The following is a 21,310-nucleotide window of genomic DNA, read 5'->3' on the forward strand; positions in this document are numbered from 1 at the left end:
GATTTTTTTTGAACGTAGGGAGTATGTGGATTAAATCCTGACCTTTCCCAGTTAACATTCTCCTGACCTAACCTAGTTGGACGAAAAACAAACGAATAATGATAATAATGCTGGCACAACATTTCATAGAGGGACTAGGAGGGTCAATCCAATGCCCCGTAGAATCAAGTTCAGTTAAGCTCACTGGATGTAATTCGAATACCTTTAACTCTAGAAAAATTCCTGGTAACCTAAAGGAAATTCAATCCCGAGACACTAGCATCATAGAGCGAGTACTCTACCACTTGACCCATTGAATGCCCGTAGACGTATAAGCGAGAACACTGAGAGAAATCCGAAAAAGTTAAAATAACATTCCGGAACTGTTAATTTTACCCTGCAGTATTGATCCGAAAACGGTGTAAATATTACCCTTTTTAGGTATATTATGGGTTAAAGTTACCCTTCTTTCATGTTGATTTTACTCTTAAAAGGTGTAAAATTAACATTAAAAAATGTTGATATCTTTTTACATCTAAAAAGTGTTAAAGTTATGACGAAAAAAAGTTAATCGCACCCTCTTTTTTTTCAGTGAATCTACTGTACTGTAAGGAGTGTAAGGTATAGAAAACTTAGAGAAAAACTCCATGATTATTGTATCAATTTTCGATCTGAAGATCTCTTACATAAATCAGACCTAATTTTGTTCAAGAAATGTGTGACTTAGAACTAACTATTAAAATATATTACCATTCGGTCAGATTTAGTAAGGGAATGCAGGAAAAAAATAAAGTGTTCGAAGCCAGAGTGTGCGCGAATCCTGAAAGCCTTCCCCTACAATCTGTAGGACTCGTTTCTATAACGGATTGATTAAAATTGGATTTACAGAAATCTTAAAAATTCTAATACAGCTGCATCAGTCTAAACCGGTATTCCGGTCTCTGTTCCAAATAGTAAGACGTATCAACTTCCAGTTTTCCAAGACTTTCGCATAAATAAACATTCTTTTTTTGAAAAAAAAATTTAGAAAATATCGTGAAAATGAAAAAAAAACTCACAAATTCGGTTGGGTTAAGAATGAAACATTGCGTGTTAGCATATTAATTCCATATGGATCTTAAATCACACATTCCATAGCCAGTGCTATATCCGGTCTTGACACAGCCACTCTTCTTGCTTTTTACGAACAAAAAAAAAAAAAGAAAGAGCGAAACAAGCCAAAAACTGCGAGAATTTCTCTGATCTCAACAGTATCAATGAGGAATTTAATACCGAGTCTGACGTTTCAATCCCTTTCTCTTTCAATTTTCACCATGTGATTTTTGGTGTTGCCGAAATTATGCACAACCACACTTGGCTGAAAAATGTTCGTCGAGACAGGTGATAAACATCGTTCGAAATATAGATTGTAATTTTATAATAAAATATAATTTGTGAAATAAAAAATATTCCTAAACAAATCACAAAACGTCAGATTAATTCAAGTTTTTTTTTTTCAATTTTTGGTACAACTTTAAAAGACATTTAATGTCATTAAATTGTAGAGTGAGAAGATATTGGAATCATTTATAGGTGAAATCGTCTTGTGGCTTATTTGTCAATCTCGTTAACATGGGAGTGTCATATACATTCACAGATGATTTTTTTCAGGCAAGGAGAAAAAATGTGCGTATATCTAAAGCCATTATCGCTGATTTCCATATAAACCATTCTTTTGCTGACTTCTCTCTGTCCTCTCTGAGAAATTGTAAACAAAACGGAAAACCTATTACAAAAGATTACTTTTATTCCTCTCTGCTGTAACTCTCTCTCATTGACTAAAAAAAAAATAAATAAAAATAAAAAAAGCAAACCTCTCACTGACAAAACTCTTCGATATATACCAAAAGATATTTCATTGAAGAGATTTCAAGGTGTCAGTGCGAAAAAGCTATGCTTACACAAGTGCAAATACATAATTTTTACAACAATATTGAATCTCCTTCTCCCACAAGTCTCTCTCGTCATTCACGATATCCGGTTCATCAGTGTCCACAAAAGTCAACACTATATATTCCGCATATTGAAATTCATGAGAAACAGGGAAACTCCCAAAAGGAATGTCGTTCGATATTGAGATTTACATATTGACTGACTTACTTCTATATAAATTTCTTTTCATACCCATTCTTGGAAATTATTCTGGATTTAAATAGAAAAATTTTAATACAAATAGATTTATATTAATGATATTCTAACAAAATTAGAATTAGAATCAATTTGAATGGGAATAGAATTTTTAAAAGCTAATAAATTTTTTAACACAGATAATGCTTTGAAAACTTTTGACATTAAACTCTAAAAAAATAGTTTGATTTTTTTTTTTAATTTCGTCTAGTCTTTCAGATATTAAGCAAAACAAAATATACGAAGAATTTCAAGCTTCGCAAATACCCTCTGGCTTCCAACATTTCATATTTTTCATATTTTAGCTCAAGTATGTGCAAAGCCTAAAAGTCTTCCTCTAATCTGATATAAATATCAAAATAATTCTAGAGACATTGGCCAGTGCATGCATTGGCTAGTAATGTTCTTTTTTTGGTTTTCGAAAGCATTGAGAAGTTTCTGAGAAGAAGAAAAGACTGAGAGATTTTCTAATTTAAGTAAGTTAGTTTTCGCGGTTTTCAAAAATTTTAAACCAAATTTAAACAGAATAGCAAAAACTTTTTTAAAAAATAAAATTAAAGTTCACGGCTGGGTTCAATTAGTTGGCGCTATACAAAGGCCTTCTGAAGACCTACCCAACTAATCCAGCTAAGCTGGATATAAAGTTCACCAAATGCCGGTATCTCTGAGTTAGAAGATCTGCGCATTTCGTATGAGACAAGTCAACACTTTTAGTGTAGAATTATCAAATTCTAAATTCCTAAAATTTATTAAAATTTTTGGAATATAGGGGAGACTGGGGCACATGTAATCATTTTCGATACATGCGAATTTGAGGTGATTTTCCAAGAACACCGTGATTTTTTGGAAAATATTTCTTAGCTCATGTTTTACCCTTGGGTATAGGCAATTCGTCGAGGGTAATGCGGATGCTGGAAAACAATTGAGTTTTCCATAAAAATAAAATTTGTGTCCCTGTGCATTTTTCTCTTTTCACAAAATACCTGAGGTAGAAGTAACCACTTTCTGGGGAGGATGTAAACACCTTTTTTCCCACCCTTGAAATTAACTTTGCACCACTCTCGATTATTTTAATTACTTAACTCTTTCGCGTCTTTAGGGTCATATATGACCCGGGGAAAAAAGTTTCTTTTTGGCTATTTACATTAATTGAAATCTAACTGGAGTCTTGAGAAAATGAGCCAAGAATCTTACATCCTTCTATTATGATGTCGTGCACGAACAGATAGATTTCAATTAATGTAAATACCCAAAAAAAACTTTTTTCCCCGAGTCATGACATTACCCTAAAGACGCGAAAGAGTTAAGAGATATATAAAGACTGTATATTTTTCAAAAAATCACGACACTTTTTACAAAGAATAATTAAAATAGCAAAAAAACTAAAAGCATGCATATCAAAGACATTTTTCAATGGATTTTCCCCATATTTTGACATCATGTGACTTTTTATTGAACACAGCGCCACCAATTTTTTTCGTAATCTATGAATTATAGATATTTCGCATGAAGGTCAATTTCCCGCTCTTTTACCTACTCATTTTGTGAAATTGAAATTGCCTGATTACATCTACCCCAAATGCTGTTTTCTGACCAATTATTAATTCTTTTGAAATAATGAGAATCTCAATTTCTCTAGTAAATGCATTAATATAATCCTAAAAGATGTAGGAAAGAACTGGTATTGCTACATTTCGATTATTTTACACAATTTTTAATTTCCAGGTGGAAATCCAAATGATCAAAATAATCGAAATATCAATATTTTCAGGAAAATGATTTTTATTTTTAAAGTATATTAGGATTTTATTGACCAATTTATCTGTGGACATACATCCCCATGGTATCTATGAATGCTTATCGGTTTTATCCTCTGGAGTCTTAAAATTATTGAAAAAAATCACAGTGTTTACAACTACCCCAGATTACTACTGCCCCAGTTCCCCCTATATCGAATCTTGATGGAGGATCCTTCCAAATTACTTTCATAAACCAGGAATTGAAAAATTCCACATGACGAGCTTAGTTTTATCGCGAGATCAAACTTTTCTTCACAAAAGATAGGGTAAAAAAGAGTAATTCAGAATCATTTTAAAATCGTAATTTTGATATTTCTCCACTGACTGTTTCAGATAGGCAATGAAAAAAATGCAGGAAGTTCCCTTGAGTGTCAGGACTTAAATAGACTTATACGGGTTTCAGACCTAAGGCTTAGCCATATGGCTTAACTTCTCTAATATCTTATTACTCAAGATTTTTTAGAAAAATTTGATTTAGAATTGGATTATTAAAGTCAAATTACCAATTAGATTTTGAAAAATCAATAAAATCGGTTGGTGTTTAAGGTTTTGAGACCCTTGGGAACTGGACTAAACCTCTAGTCTGAAGACGGTCTTAGGCTAAACCTCGAGAATATTTATCCTGTAAAATTTGGCAGTAAGTTTTAGTTCAAACTTGTCCCAAACTGTCATGCACAGAGAGCTTATGATCATCGATTAGAAGTCATTTGCATTAATTTCCCTTACCCCCTTTACATAATCCTTTAACGTCAAATTTGACAGGCTACATATTCTCGAGGATATGAGGCTATTTAGGGTCTAAAGTCCAAAACAGACAGAGTGATTGGTTTAGGTATCAGGTCGAAAAATGAGGATTGGTGTCAATACACTCAGCGATCAGCCCAAAAATTTGGAGGATCAGGCTGATCTTCTAAATTCGTGAGGTCTAGTGAAATTACGGGGATTAGGCGACATCAGCGCCAGTGCTGAAAATAAAAACCTTCACTTTCGGTGTTTTTGGATACTTTTCAAAATGTCAATTGAGAGTGCTCCTACCTGTATGAAAAATCCCTTGATATTGAACTAAAGAAGTCTTTCAGCAATCAAAGTATGCACATGCACATTTAATAGAAATTTACGCTGAGAACGCTAATCCTTGATATTAAATCCTTAGTGTATAATAGTTTGGGCAAATCCTTTCCCGCCAAATTTACTGAGTATTCTCGAGGATCAGCCCCTGTCTATTTTCGGCATTAACGCTCGAATTTTTTCCTGGTCTTCTATTCCTTTTTGACCATCTGAGAAAGTTAAAAAATCTAAAAATTCCGAATTCGAAAAGAGTCAGAATTATCCCATTTTACTCAAGTTTGTGCAATGTATTACTTTAAGAACCATAAGAATTTAAATTTATTAAAAAAAAAATTAAAAAAAAAATATATAAATATATCGAATAAAGGATGCAGCAATAGAATAACTAAAGATCAGATTATCAATATCTCCTGCCGTTTGACCGGTAGACCGTCATAATTTCAAAATTTTACAAAAATAGGTAATTCAATTTAAATCAAAATTTTTCAATAAAATGTACTTTATCCAAAGCTTTAAACCAATTTCCTTACGAATACTTGGTTCACTGATAGTAAAAACCGCGCGAAACACGTAACTTGTATAATAAGAATTAATAGAAACGAAAATTTTATTTAATTGGTTTAACCTTTTAAAGACGAATAGGATACCGGTGTCTCAAAAATCAAAACAAATTTTTCGGACTATTTAGAGGACAAAAAAAACTTTCTATAGTCGATTTTTTTTTTGTTTTTGGGAACCGGTGTCCCACTCATCCTGTTTTTTAATTATTTACTGTTTATCATTGAGTATTACATTCACTGAGAAGAACTTCCAGTTTTAAGATTAATTTAGTTTTAAAAAGCTTTAAGATTCCCAAAATAAAGATTGGTAGAGTAAAATAAATAGGGTAATGCCCAGCGCACAATAATTTTTGTTTAGTAAACATGTTTATGACATTTCAATGAGAGTGAGTGAGATCTAGATCTAGTCATCTCGCTCTATGTCATAGGAAATTTTGAAAACATGTTTATAAACAAAAGTTATTGTGCGTTGGGCATAATACAAAATCACGGCTCTTTTGGAATTTTGAGATTTTCGCACTATTGCAGATGGCCAAAGAAAAACAGAAAACCACGAAGTACAAGACTTTACATTAGAGAGTAGTTCTTGGTTTTTTTTTATTCCTTTGGTCATCTAAAACTGTTAGGAAATCTCAAAGTTCCAGATTAGACATATTTACAAAATAATTCATATTACACTAGTTATGACCAGCGCACAATAACTTTTGTTTGTAAATATGTATTTAAAATTTTCCATGAGTATGAGCGAGATGACTAGATCTAGATCTCACTCACTCTCATTGAAATGTCAAAAAACATGTTTACTAAACAAAAGTTATTGTGCGTTGGGCATTATGTCAAAATTGATGCAATATATTGTTTATATTGATTTTAAGAGTTTAGGAAGATTTTATATGGTTAGACTTACAACATTCAAGATTTATTACTTCGCTAAAATTACACAATATATTTATACATAGCCCCCACTTGACATCTTATTCTTATGATTTCTCTTACTAATTTTGGCAATTTGATTTTTCGACCTTGATCTAAATCTCAGTATTATGGCAATTGAAAGAAATATCTTTCCAAAGTATTAGATTAAAGTACACCACTAGAAAGTTTCTACGATAGGCTTTTAATAAGGAATAAATGATGAAAAATTGAGATTGACATGGTTCGACTGATCTCCAAAATCGTTGTTCGATCTAAATTTGATTAAAAATTTCATTTAATTATCACAATACACGTTAATCAGTTTAAAAAAAAATAATCATAATTATATCTACATCAGCTATACATTTCATTCGAATGAATCAGTTTATATCCGAAAAAAAAATTTCACACTCATTCACTGCTACATTTGCGTTTAAAATCAATATCAAGAGAATTCCATCACTTTCTCTCCGCATTATCGATTTAAGTTTTCCGACTAGTCTTCTTTCACTTTTTTTTCCCTCCTCGCTGCGACGCCAAAATGAACAAGCCCAGAGACGCCTCTAGTATTCTAAGTGTTTATGTGTATCCGAAAGCAAAAAAAAAAAAAAAGAAAAGAAACCGGTCAAGGCCACTCCACGGTCGTTGTCTTATGAGAAGATCCGATTTAGAGAGCTTGCCAATCGATATTTCAGCCACAATCGCAAATTGAATCCCACTAAAATTGTGGCCTGTCTGCACCTCATCTCTTCCTCATGGTCTCTATGTTATTCCAAACACCGTGTTCCCTGTACAAACTTCGCACTGTTATCTCATAACCACCACTTCATGTGATTGTATCAAGGAATACTCATTGGATTGTAGAGCAATGAGATATTGAGATAAAAGAGAGAGACAACATAACGTCAAAAATCGTACGTTACTTTAACCATGCTTCTCTGAGTCATAAGTGCGAAAAAAAATTGTTTAGAGAAATATTCGGGGAAAGAATGAGCAAATGAGCTTAGAGTGAAAGAAATAAATAGAAAAATTCTTATCTTCAACCCACTCATGAGTAAAGATTCGCCCGATATCAAAATGTCTCTCAAGCATACAAAAAAAATGTTTATAAGCATTCTTTCTGCCCAGGAGTTAAGAAACGTTAAGTTACATAATAGTTGGTGAAAATAGGGAAAAAAATAGCTAATAAAAGCAAAAATTACATGTAAGCCACATAATATAACCACATGCTAATTAATTTCAATCACTTCTGTGAAAAATTCAGCACGCTTTTTTCTCCATCAAATGATAGTTTTGTAATATTTTGGAATTTTTCATACTTTCAAATTTTCCGGGAAGTGTCTTTTATTGCGCCAACTCAATAGATATAGAAGCATTAAACTCTGTCAGTTTTTTCTTCTCTGAAAAAGATTCATAGAAGATCCTGCACAAAAAAAAATGATATTCATTACAGTACTTGGAATCCTTTAAAACATCAAGTTAAGCATCCCAAGCTTAACATAAGAGATGAACACTTAAGCGTATACTTCGGGAGAGAAAGTCTTAAAGATTTTCCTAAATAGCACATTTTAACATTCTAAACGTCAAATTGTGAGTACGTACGGTATAAGAGATTTATCATTCACTTTTAATTAAATATAAACCGATAAACATGAAAAAACTCAAACTCATAAGCAAGAATTCTCATCACTAAGAAGGACTAGGGTAAGTGTGCCAAATTCCGGCATAGTTGCAAATAAGCACCGAAGTCCTAAGTTTGAAATACAATATTTTTAATTCATATTGATATTTCTTGTTTCCTTACTATTAATATAAACAGAAACAATCTTTAATGAAAACTAATCAATTTTCATGAAAAACACCGAAGGAAAACCTCCTGCACTACACCACAAATTACAAGACTGCTAGAAATACAAGTAAACTGTCGCATTTTTTGTAAGACTCTTTCCACACTGAGTTCAAATTAAACCAAAAATTTAACGAACTTTGTGTTACTACATCCTAAAATGAATAAATATTTAAAAGCAAAATGAATTCATTGACTATTCGAAGATTACATACATCATTTTAATTAATTTATGTCCATGGCCGAAATTACACTCAAAGTGGCCGAAATTAGAAACTGTCCGAAATTTGGCACACTTACCCTACTTAAGAACTTTATTCATCCAAACAATACAGAACCAATTTTCAAACGATAATCTCGAACTCCCAAACTCAAGCATTCTAAGAAATTCTTTAACATCATCCATTTAATTTTCTCTCCATTAAACAAAAAAAAACACATAAATAGCATGTGAAAATAAACTTTGTAATTTAACGGATAATATATATTAGAATTATTTGTCAACAAAGTAATTGCATATTAACATGTTTTTGCAGCAAAAAAAAACCCATGTAAATTAATTTCCAGATGATTTAATTCATCGTTTGGGTTTTTTGTTCAATCGCACGTCACTGAAAACTACTGTCGAACATATTTTATTATTCTCAGGAATGTAAATTAAATCAATAAATAATAGGTCAAGATGTTATTAGGTAAATTCAATATATTGCAATAACATAAATTCTTTGAGCAATTGATATTTCAATATATACCTCAATTTTTATTTTCTTTTTTGTTAGTAAATAGAAAATCCACTTTGAAATGTAATCATCAATGGTGCTTTAGTATTCTTAAGTGAATCACTCATTTCACTGATACAATTAATCCTTCGAGATTTGATAGATAAAAAAAAATTATGAGTAATACCTTTAAGCGTATAACGTTTTGTAGTGTATCACACTGTGAATGAACTTGAAAAAAAACATCAATAAGTGACTATGTTTCCCACATTTGTTCCTCAATAGATAAAAGTGAAAGAAGTTATGCAAGAAAAGTCTTGAATACCGTGTGAGAAAAACAAAAGTAAATAAATATTAGTTCAATTTGTCTTGTGATAGAAATGAAATAACTTAAAAGACTTTTGTTAGATAATTTGTTGAAAGATAAAGGTACATACTGACATAGAATGTTCTTACTTTGACACAAAATTGGAGCCTTACGTCAAAACCTAACGAGACATTTATTTAAAAAATTGTCAAAAAATGACAAATAGTTGTCAAAATTCAATTGCCAAAGTCAAATCTTTTTCAAAAGAAGATGAACTCATAAAAAAGGTTAACTTTACGAAGTATTAAAGACTCTACACACCGTGAGAACATTCCGTTAAAAATCACCCTCAAAATAGTTTTGAGGCTGTTGTATCTATTTTAGGGTCTTTATAAAATTGGGAACATTTTTTGTCAAAATTGTTTTTTCTGAAAAAAAATCACCTGTACTGTGTACACAGAAAAAAATATTTTGTAAAATTGTTCGTAAATGTTTGTGAAATCCTATGCAGGACTTACGAAATGCTTGTAATTTGGGACAGTTTGTTATTTTGGACATTTTGAGGGTAAAATTGGAAACCACAAATAAATCGATCAAAATTATGAAATTTTCTTCGAATATTTAATGAGTATTGTTTTCTTTCTAAATATTTATTCTTCTTAGAAGATGAAATTAAACTAAATTCGCTCAATTTTGGATATAATTTCAATCAAAATTGCTTCGTTGAAATTTCAAAGTGATCAATTGCTTACGAGAAATATGATAGGAACCGTCTGTTTCAGTCTCAGTCGCATTAACTCTGCTAACGAGATGCAGTGCAAAAAGTCTTAGAAAAGTTCCGGAAACGCAAGAGAATACGGAAATCTGCGTTTTCGGACTCCTTTAAAAATACTACGGTTCCTTTTCATAAACAGGAGGACGGCTTAGTGAGTTACGTTCTTGACATGGACACCCTATTGCGATAGATTAGCTGTCCAAAATTACAAGTAATGTGTCCAAAATTATAGTTAAAAGTTTACCTACATGAAATTACTTCCCTCGTCCCACTTAAGATTTTAATTAAGATTATTTACAATTCATTATTATTGCTTCAAAAAATTATAAAAGTTTTTCACCTACTATAGAATTTGTAACTCTTTACAGGAAAATTGCAAGATAATCGTGATTGTTTAAGTAAAAACTAAACTATACTTATTCAATATTCCGATAATTTCCCAATAAGTCTTCCTTTTAGACATTTCGCCTACTTAAATGGTTTTAAATTGATACTTTCAATTGAAATTCATTGCCAATATCCTGATGAAATTACAATTGTTTCCCATTTACCTATAAAGTGTTAATACTAAACTCGTAGCCTATTTTCTTGTAACCCTCTTCATATTGTGTCCTTTTCTTTTATCTATTACTTCATCCAACCTTAATAGAATTTTATTCAATTTATTGTGTATTTCCGCACTATCTATACAACAACCATATCATATACCCAATGGTAAGAGTGTAGATATAAGATTAGAGAGAGAATTTGGCTTACATTCCACCAACATCTTTCTTTTATTGCTCCAACTCCACAGAGAGAGCAATAAACAGAGGTTGTATTTTGATTAAAAAAAAATTAGGAATACTAAATTTCGGAATATTTGGATGACATGATGTTTGTCCATTTATCCATCCAAATGTCGGTAGAGTAATAGGCCAAACGGTTAGTCGACACAAAGAAAATTATCTTTATTTGACGCTTAAAAATTGAACTATATTTTCCATATTTTCCGATAAAGATCTTCAATGTTACCTTGTCAAATTTATTGTAGAGTAGAATGATCTTAATTTATCTCGGATAATAACTTTTCACTATTCCAAAAAATCGTCGGCAACCTTGAAATATTCCTTAAAACAATTTGCAAGATCAAACGTTATAAAAACTCTAAAGAACGAACATTTAACCGGTAGTCATCACATTTGTTCATAGTCGCATTTATTATAGGGATTAGTCATCTGTCAACAATAGCTAATCATAATACCGGGAATAAAATCACGTCCGAGGATCGCCTGGGAGCATCAATTTAAACGCTTCAAAAATGGAGATTTCAACGCAAAAGATAATAGACCAAAAACAATTAATGGCACCGATCTGATAACGTTACTTGATGAAGATCATACGATTAGCTTGAGGAAGAATTAAATATGATTAGTAAAGGTATGTTCTAGCGTTCACGTGCCATGGTAAAAATTCATATGGAGTTTGACTGAAAGACAAACAAAAATTCTAAAATCGACTTTCGAAGTTTTGTTTTTGTGATATAAAAGAAAAAGTTTCCAGAATTAAATTGGGGCATACGATGAAAAGGGGATGGCTCAAGTATTCAACACGAAAAAATTTCGTAGCTTTTCCCTGTCAAATCATACAAAATGAATTTGGAAGAAGACAGTGCTGACTGCTGAGCGTTTGGTAGAACAGACTGGGAATCATGCAAGACGAGTTCCTTGAACTAAACGATACTATCAATAGGTTTTACTATCGATCAATTTCGATCATGTATTTTTCGAAAAATGGTGGTCCGTGGTGCAATTGGTAAGAGCGTTCGGCTCTTGGGCGGTGTGACCCCTGGCTCGACTGTCACAGTTGTGAGTTCGAGTCCCGCCCGGTGCAAATGATTGAAGCGTCTGAATGGACATTTTTCACGAAACATTGTAAACTGAATAATAAATTTGTAAACTGAACAATGTACAAAATGGCAATAAAAGCCTGGTACATCGAAATAAAATAAAATAAATAAAATATTTTTCGAAATTCAGCCAAAATCGGTTGAAAAACACAAGCGACTGATATTACAACATGACAACTCTAAGTCCCATTTGATAACCCATTGTTCTGGTTGGTTTCTCATGAAATGCCTGAGCAGCACTTTGTCAATTTTGAAGAAGTGAAATCAATGGTTCGGGTTTTATCTCGTTTTATCATCGAGAAATCTATGTTTTGCCAAAAAGATGGCATAATGTACCCAACAAGGACCGATACTTCAATTAAACTAATTGTATCCGTTTAGTAATAGCCTTTCGAAGAGACAAGGCCACTCCACAGCCAAACCAAACCTATTCGAAAATCTACCGAAAGCCTAAAGTGCAAGTTCACGGACTGGCCGCTTTAGAGCTGATTGTTCTGCCAATTAGAATTTCGGTATCCTTGATACTTCCAATCGTCAACAATGTCAAAACCAGTGTGTAAACGTTTGCTGCAAAAAGCGAATTTTTGTGTAGTTATGTGGAATTTAAGGAAAACAGAGCGTTTGTATTACAATTTCATTAAAATAAATGACCTTTTGTTGAACTTGCTTACTTTTGTGTAACTCGTCAGTTTAAACTTAAACCAATTAAACGTTCAAGTTCGAGCTTCCAACGGGTTTTTATATAATGTTCTTTCTGATATATCTACGAATCGGTATAGAAAGAAATTCAACCGGAGAAAGCTCTCAAATCGTGAATTATTACTGAACGAAAGAATTGTTGTATTTCTCTAGAAATTTTCTATCTTTTATTGAGAAAAATGTCTCGTAAATTAGCTGAGAACTTAGTAATTATTGTAAGTTCTAATGCAATTAATGTTATCAACTAAATTTTCATAAACTTTTAATGTATAAAAGAAGGCATTGATAGTAGTTCTTTTCGTTAACTATGGCCCTAATTTCACAAAAACAAGAATGAAATCAATTTTCTCTTCTTCTCCTTCATGTTCTAAAATCTGAGTGCAAAATGATTAGAAATTAGAAATACCGTCCTGGAGCTCCTGGAGTGTTCGGACGATCCCTCCCCCATAAGTTAACCTGAAGATTATTAATGACGCTCATTTTCTCCCAACCCTTCTCTTCTCTCCAAAACCTTATTTATTTGGGATTGCTCGAAAACGCGTTTTCGGTGGACATTTCGTCTAAATACGGAAATACCGTTGAATCAATCCAAATAACGGTTTTTCAAGGACAAAAGCTAAAGAGGCTCTCTAAAACATATTTCTCAACCGAATATTGTCACGTTTGGGCTCGTTGGAAAGGCCTTGGAATTTATGACAATCTTGAACCAATTCCAATCGGTTAAGAATCGGTAAACCGATTCATAACTCTTATCCGAAATTCATTATTCATTACTCCTAAATTATTTTGGGCGATTTTTTGAATAATTCATGAATAGATTCAAATCGATTGTGTACCGATAATTGGTGCAAAAGTACTTTTGATTTTAAGGTATAGCATCTAAGTAACGAGTTCGAGCATGACGCAAAGCTGGCACGCTTTGCAGCATAATTTTTACTCATTTCCACTCTTTCACAGCCATATTTTTTTCCTCTTCTTACGCACATTTATGATGCGTGAATCAAATATATTTTTCACTTCATTCAATTCAATTTCCAATAAATTAATAGAAGTTAAAAGAAAAAAACGTGCATATCAGCAAGTAATTAGGTGGAAGAGAAAAATAAAAGAACTCCCAGAAACATACTTTGTTGTATACAACCCAATTATTTTCGCGAATTTAACACTTTTTGGGAACATGCCTCTTTTTTTCCATACATTGATTATGTGCAGAAAATTTAAGTTAAGATAAAAAGAAAATATATTTATTGGACAGTGAAAGTCTCTCTCTCTGGTCTCTCACTCCTCTTTTCTATAACTATACATTTCATTCATTTCTTTTTTTTGGTATTTCAACACATATGTACTATATATATATAGACAAATACATATGAGCGATAAAAAAAAAACCACGAAAGTCACTTGACGGGTGTATTAAATTGAATTAAATTAATAGCAGAGATTCTGCTTGGTCTGCTTTTTCTTCTCCACTCAAATCTTCGCTACATCTTTATTTGTTCAATTAATTAATAACAGAATTTGATGCTCCAGAAAATTAATGAGACTTCTTCATTCTTATGTAAACTTTTTTTTTTGGAGGACAATGGCTCTTCCTACGATAAACAACAATTAATCATATCTCAAGTGAGAATGATTATTGAGAATATTGAGAAATACCTCACGTAAATATACTTTCAAGTTATTTATTTATTCTTTTTTTTACTTTAAAATATTGAAAAGCCATGAAATTCACTTGAACTTTAATAAGAATTTTACCATTTGTGAGTGAGATTTCATGCAAATTTTTTTCTTCGTCTCTTAACTTTCCAAAAGAATAATCAAAAGAGATATAAATAACATTTTCGTATTCAAAAGATGAAAATGCATTTATGAATTATCATTTTAAACATCTTTTGTTGAATCCTCAATATCCATTTCAAATCTTTTTCCTAACGACTTCATAATACCATCTGAACGTTTCACAGAGTTGAATTTACACAATAGATCAGTTTATTTCAATATATGTAAGATTTCATTATGGATTGTTGAAAGTGATAAGTTCACAAAAATATCAAAATGCACATTTAAATTCCATAGAAACATTTAATGCTTGTTGAACATGACGATAAATTTATTAGTGAAAATTTTTTTTATCAAAATGTATTCATAAATGATCTCATTTTGACAGCTATCATAAGTAAATTGTACAGCTTTTTTTTGCGAAGCGTGAGACAATAATAATAATATCAATTCATTTGTGATAACACAACTAAAAATGTTTAAAAAAAAAAGGGAAATAACACCCCATTTTCTTGTCGGAACAACAGATCAAAAGTTATTATTTAAAGATCGTAAAGAACTGATAATAAATTAATCGTCATATAGAGATTTTTATCTTCAAAAACAAGCGTCATCAATCAAATGTGATTGGAGTATTAAAAAAAAGTGCTTTATGCCTGACTTAAAAGCTCTAGAAAATTGTTTTAAGATTTTGCAAATTATCTTACAACCTTACTTAAAGAGTAATTACGATATTATTTCAATGAAAAATGCAATAAGTATGATTGATTTACGAGGAAAATCAATCTAATAAAATTAAGATGGCAAATATGCTTTGGTCTTTTGTGAAAAACGCAATTTATCAATCAATAAAGATTTTTAAAAAGATTATGCGCAGATGGTACAGAGTTTGAATTAAAAGTTTCAATAAAATGATCTGAATATCAGATAAGAAGTTAAAAAGATTACTATTCCGGTTTCTTCGTCTTTTAGAAGAACTACAAGCTAAACGGTTAGAGATATCAATTTGGAGTTTTCGATGAAACTACAAAAGAGTCAACCGTTTGATTAAAAACAAGTTAGAGATACTAAAAAAAGAACTTTTCCTCATTAAATCTTTTTTTAATGAAATATAAGCTTAATAATTAGAAATATCGACTTACACGGACTTCAGACTCCAGGCTTAACCATATACTTTAGCTTCTCTAAATTCTTATCAGTCAATTTTTTTTTTTTTTGGAAGAAATGACATAGGATTCGATATTATGGATAAATAGGCCGTTATATTCTCAAAAATCAATAAAATTCCTTGTCATTTTAGATTTTGAGACCTTCGAGATGTGCGCTAAGCCTCTAGTTCTAATTCTAAAACCGTTTCAAGATTACGGTTTAAGACAGAGGTGACCAAGAATCGTTTGAAACCTTACAAACGTCAAATGAAAATTGTACGTCAATGGTCAAAACACTACCTGACTTATTTTGTCATTTATTCGGTTTCAAACGGTTCTTGCTCACCCCTGGTTTAAGACATCGAATTAAGTTTTTCGTTTAATCTTTCAAAAGTCGACTGTAAAGCCCAAAATAGACACAGGGATCGGCTTAGGGATCAGCCCGAAAAATGAGGATTGGTGTCGATACACTCACGGATCAGCCCACAATTTGAAGAATCAGGCTGATCTTCTAAATTCATGAGGTCTAGTGAAAATACGGGCATTAGGTGACATCAGCGCCAGTGCTGAAAATAAAAAGCTTCACTTTGGGGTTTTTTGGGAGCTTTTCGAAATGTCAATTGAGTGAAAAAACATGGAGAATAATCCCAGCAACGAAAGAGTTCCCTGTTCGACATGCCGCGATGGTGGCGGCCTCCCAAATGTTCAGAAAGTGGTGGCCATCAGAGAGAACTATTGCTTCAACCGCGTTCGCTTTTTCCCAGCCCGTAAGGATTTACATTGGACCGAACCCTGTTCCGAACGCGTTTGCTGAACGGTGTTCAAACAGGGAACTTTCGTTGCTGGGATGGTACGCAGTGTCTCAAAATCTTAAAATGCATTAAGATTGGAGGAATGGGAAGGTCAGAGTACACCTTTTTGTACGAAAAATCCATTGATATTGCACTTAAGAAGCCTTTCAGCCATTAAGGTGTGGAGATTTAATAGAAATTTACGTAAAAAACGCTAATCCGTGATCCAAAATCCTCAGTGTATGATAGTTTGGGCTGATCCTTTACCGCCAAATTTTTCGAGTTGAATATTCTCCAGGATCAGCCTGTATCTATTTTCGGCATAAGACGACTGACACGAGTTTTGGGGATTTTTGTAACTTACGCCCTAGACACACTTACGATTTAAACCGAGAGATGGCCGATTAGATCGCATTTCGATCAGTTTTTGACTAATCCGCCTCTCGGCTTCAGTCGACAAACGGCTTAGAGTTATGTCGAATATAGACACAGGCTGATCCTAGAGAATGCTCAGCTCGAAAAATTTGGCGGTAAAGGATCAGCTCAAACTATCATACACTGAGGATTTAGGATCATGGATTAGCGATTTCAGCGTAAATTTCTATTAAATCTCCACACTTTGATTGCTGAAGGACTTCTTAAGTGCATTATCAATTGATTTTTCGTACAGGAAGGAATACTTTGACCTTCCCATTACTCAATTCTTAATGCATTTTAAGATTTTGTGTTATTGCGTACCATTACTCTCTATGTTTTTTCACCCATTGACACTTCGAAAAGCACCCAAAAACCCCCAAAGTGAAGCTTTTTATTTTCAGCACTGGCGCTGATATCGTCTAAACCCCGTAATTTCACTGGACCTCACGAATTTAGAAGATCAGCATGATCCTTCAAATTTTTGGCTGATCCCTGAGTGTATTGACATCAATCCTCATTTTTCGAGCTGATCCCTGTGTCTATTTTGGGCTTTAGTGGGAAACTAATGGGAATTTAGTCAAATCATTATATTGATTATATTTACGGTCAGCCGTCTATCGATTAAAGTCGTAAAATGTGTCTAGGGCATTAGATCGATAAAACAAATGCTTTTTTTTAATACTTAAATTAGAATCAAGTTTTCTTCGTTAGAAATTAGAGATATTTGGAAATACGATTAGGCTTTCAATCTAAACATCACGATTACAATAAGATCAAATGTAAAACAATAAATTGACATAACACTAATTACTATACCCTACACTACATGACCTGTTCTGTCATTCCACCCGTTTTTCACAATAAGCATTAAATAATTACATTTTATAAAAAAAAAACAATCTGGAAAATACTTTGCTTTATAAACCTTTAAATACCATTAAACAAAATTAGTATATAATTAGTGATCAAGTTTTGTTTTTTTTTTAGTATAAGTACTAAAAACAATTCTTGAGAAGACTTGTTATAACAAGTGAAAAATACTGTTTGAGTATTTTGGTAAACTTTGAAACTTAACATAATATGCAAAAAAAACGCTATTAGGATTTAAAAAAAAAAACAAAAGAATTTTAAGAAAATTAGGGGAAAGTAGTCAGATTCCCAACGCGCATTGGGAGAAGCTTTTTGATAAAAATTACATTTTTGACAGAAATTTGACGTTCCCATCTACGGCATTGCAAGAAATTTTCTTCAAAAAAGTAAGTCAACCTGATGATTAATACGACCCTCATTTTCTTCTCACCCACATTTTCACCTCCAAAACCTCATTTTTGAGATTGCTTTTAAAGATCACCCAGGCAAACATTTGGTTCTTGTACGAAAATAGCGTTGAATCATTCCTAACAAGTTTTTTTTACGTTTAAAAGTTTGAATGGCTCTATAAAATGCATTCCTGAACCGATTAGTATCATGTTTTGAGCTCATTAAAAAGGTCTTGAAATTTGTGACAAGTTTGAGCTAATTTCAATCGGTAATGAACCTGTAATTGACCGATTCAAACGTGGAGAATGTTTTGAGTGATTTAAAAATCGGTTGTGAATCGGTAATAACTGGTTATGAACCGATAAGAATCTTTTGTCCGAAAATCAAATGTATTACTATTAAAAATTATTTTATGGGATAATTTAAGGGACTTCTGAATCGGTTTAAATCGTTTGAGAACCAGTAAAAGTAGGGGATGTGAAAGCACTTTTGAGGTATAGCATGTAAGTCACGAATTCGAGCAATTCGCAAAGCCTGGGACGCTTTGCCTTTGCCACCCTTTATTTCCAGGAAAAATTGAATATTTTGTCACCTGATCGTCGAATGATCACCAATTTTTTTATCAGACATAGAGCTCGATCTCTAATGGCCTCTACACACTAGTAGAAATTTCTTTAAAAAATGCCTTTTAAAAGAAAATTTCCCCTATCCCTGTGGGCACAAACGTCAGAATTTTTTAAAAAGGCAATTTTTGAAAATTTTTGTGTAGGCACCATAAAGGCCTATAACGACTTAGCATAGTATGGAATGGAACCGTCGATATAATCCCATATTTTTCAAATATTACCATATTTATTTCATTATCTTTAAACCTAAATTGTTGTTGTTTATTTATAAATTTTAATGTTTCTTTTATTTTTTTTTATTACTGTTCAAATTGAATCCATTAGAGCCTTTTCGTTCTTTTTAATTAAGAAAATACGCCAAAGTATTCGGAATTATTCGGAGGAATATAGGAAAACGTGTATGCCAAAATCCTTGAGAGAAGATGCCGAGAAATAGTCGAACCCAGACTGGGTGAGGAACAATGCGGTTTCAGACCTGGTAGAAGCACCACGGATCAGCTTTTTACCCTGAGGATGATTGTCGAAAAGGCTTGGGAGTATGCAATTCCACTCTATGCTTGTTTCATAGATTTGGAAAAAGCATATGACCGAGTACCGAGAGAACAACTTTGGGATGTACTGCACGAGTACGGACTGGATGAAGAATTGGTAGGAGCCATTCAGTCATTGTACAGAGACTGTAGTAGCTGTGTTCGTGTAAACGGATCCAAATCGGAAGGTTTTCAAGTGGGTGTTGGACTGCGTCAAGGGTGTGTTCTATCACCATTGTTGTTCATAATATACATGGACAAGATTATGGAACGCAGTCGGGGGCGGAATGCGATTCGTATTGGGGATTTCAGGGTGAGCCATCTCCTCTATGCAGATGATTTGGTTCTTTTTGGATCTTCCGAAGAAGAGCTTCAACGCACACTTGACCGATTTGTAAATGTTTGTGCCGAAACAGGTATGAATGTGAACGACAAAAAGTCGGAGGTAATGGTGATTTCCCGACAATCTGTGGGATGCACTCTACATGTTAGTGGAGCCTCATTGACACAGGTGAAGAAGTTCAAGTATCTCGGGGTGTTATTCACGAGTGATGGTAGGATGGAGGCAGAACTCTCGTCGCGAATCGGTCAGGCTTCTGCAGTAATGAGGGAGCTTGGCAGAAGCGTGTTGAGGAAGGTCGAGCTTAGTCGATCGGCTAAATTATCGGTTTTCAAAGCTGTGTTCATTCCTATTCTCACCTATGGTCATGAGATTTGGGTAATGACCGAAAGGGTAAGATCGCGAGTACAAGCTGCCGAGATGAGGTACCTTCGAGCGGTAAAGGGAATCACTCGTAGAGATCGAGTGAGGAATGTGGCCGTTCGTGAGGAACTAAGAGTCGAGGAGCTGCTTCTTCGGGTTGAGAGATCACAACTTCGATGGTATGGACATGTTCAACGCATGAATGAAGAAAGATTCCCCAGAAAAGCTATGCAAGCCATTGTGAGAAGGCGTCGACCTCGCGGCAGACCTAGGACAAGGTGGCTGAATCAAATTCAGAATCTTGCCTTGGAACGTCTTGGGATCGAACCCGAACATCTCCCTGAAGTGGCGGAGGATCGATAGTCGTGGGCTGCTAGATTGGATGTCATGGGCCCGCGACCCCAATAGGGATAAGCGGTTGAAAATGAATGAATGAATGAATAGGAAAACGTTTTTTATTTTTTATGGAAATGGTTTTGAATTAGGACATTTACCCATTTGAAAAAATTAAAAATATTTTACATGCTTTCTTTACATTTTCTTGATAAGAATATTTTCAACGTATGTACGCATCGCATAAGATTCGCATAGGCTTCTTTAAACCTCAAGATTATAGGAACTCTAGACCTAAGCAGGTTTTATGGCTTAATTTGTCTAACTTCCTATAAGGACAGATTTTTAGGAAGATTTTGATTCGGGATTATAGAGATTCTGAAACTACACTGAAAGAAAACCAAAAAAGTTAAAATAACATTCCGGAAATGTTATATTTACCCTGCAGTATTGATCCAAAATCGGTGTAAATATTACCCTTTTTAGGTGTATTTAGGGTTAACGTTACCCTTTTTCATGTTAATTTTACCCTTAAAAAGGTGTAAAATTAACATTAAAAAATGTTGATATATTTTTACACCTAAAAAGTGTTAAAGTTATGAGGAAAAAAAGTTAATCGCACCCTCTTTTTCTACTCAGTGTAGGCTTTCAGTCTGAAATCCGTGTCAAGTTCAGAACTTAGAGTTTTACTGAATTATGGTTCATTGACCCTTCTTCCCTTTTACCGAAAAACCTCTCTAAATACCTCACAACTCTGTGTAGATGCGAAAGGACAAAGAATTAGGGGGATATGGTATATTTTCTTGACACTCGCGCTCTAATAAATCGATAATCCAGTGTGTGAGTTCTTCTGAGGAGCTTCTTCCGTTTTCCTGTTGTCCGTGGAAATTCGATACAATTCACACTGAAGTCTTTTCCCTCATGACCACCTCCCAAATACCTCTTTTACCCATCAATATTCATGCCATTCTCCTCTGTGGTGTTGAATTTAAATAAAAATTT

Source organism: Phlebotomus papatasi, chromosome 1 (genome assembly GCF_024763615.1).
Source record: "Phlebotomus papatasi isolate M1 chromosome 1, Ppap_2.1, whole genome shotgun sequence".
In the NCBI taxonomy this organism is placed as follows: Eukaryota; Metazoa; Arthropoda; class Insecta; order Diptera; family Psychodidae; genus Phlebotomus; species Phlebotomus papatasi.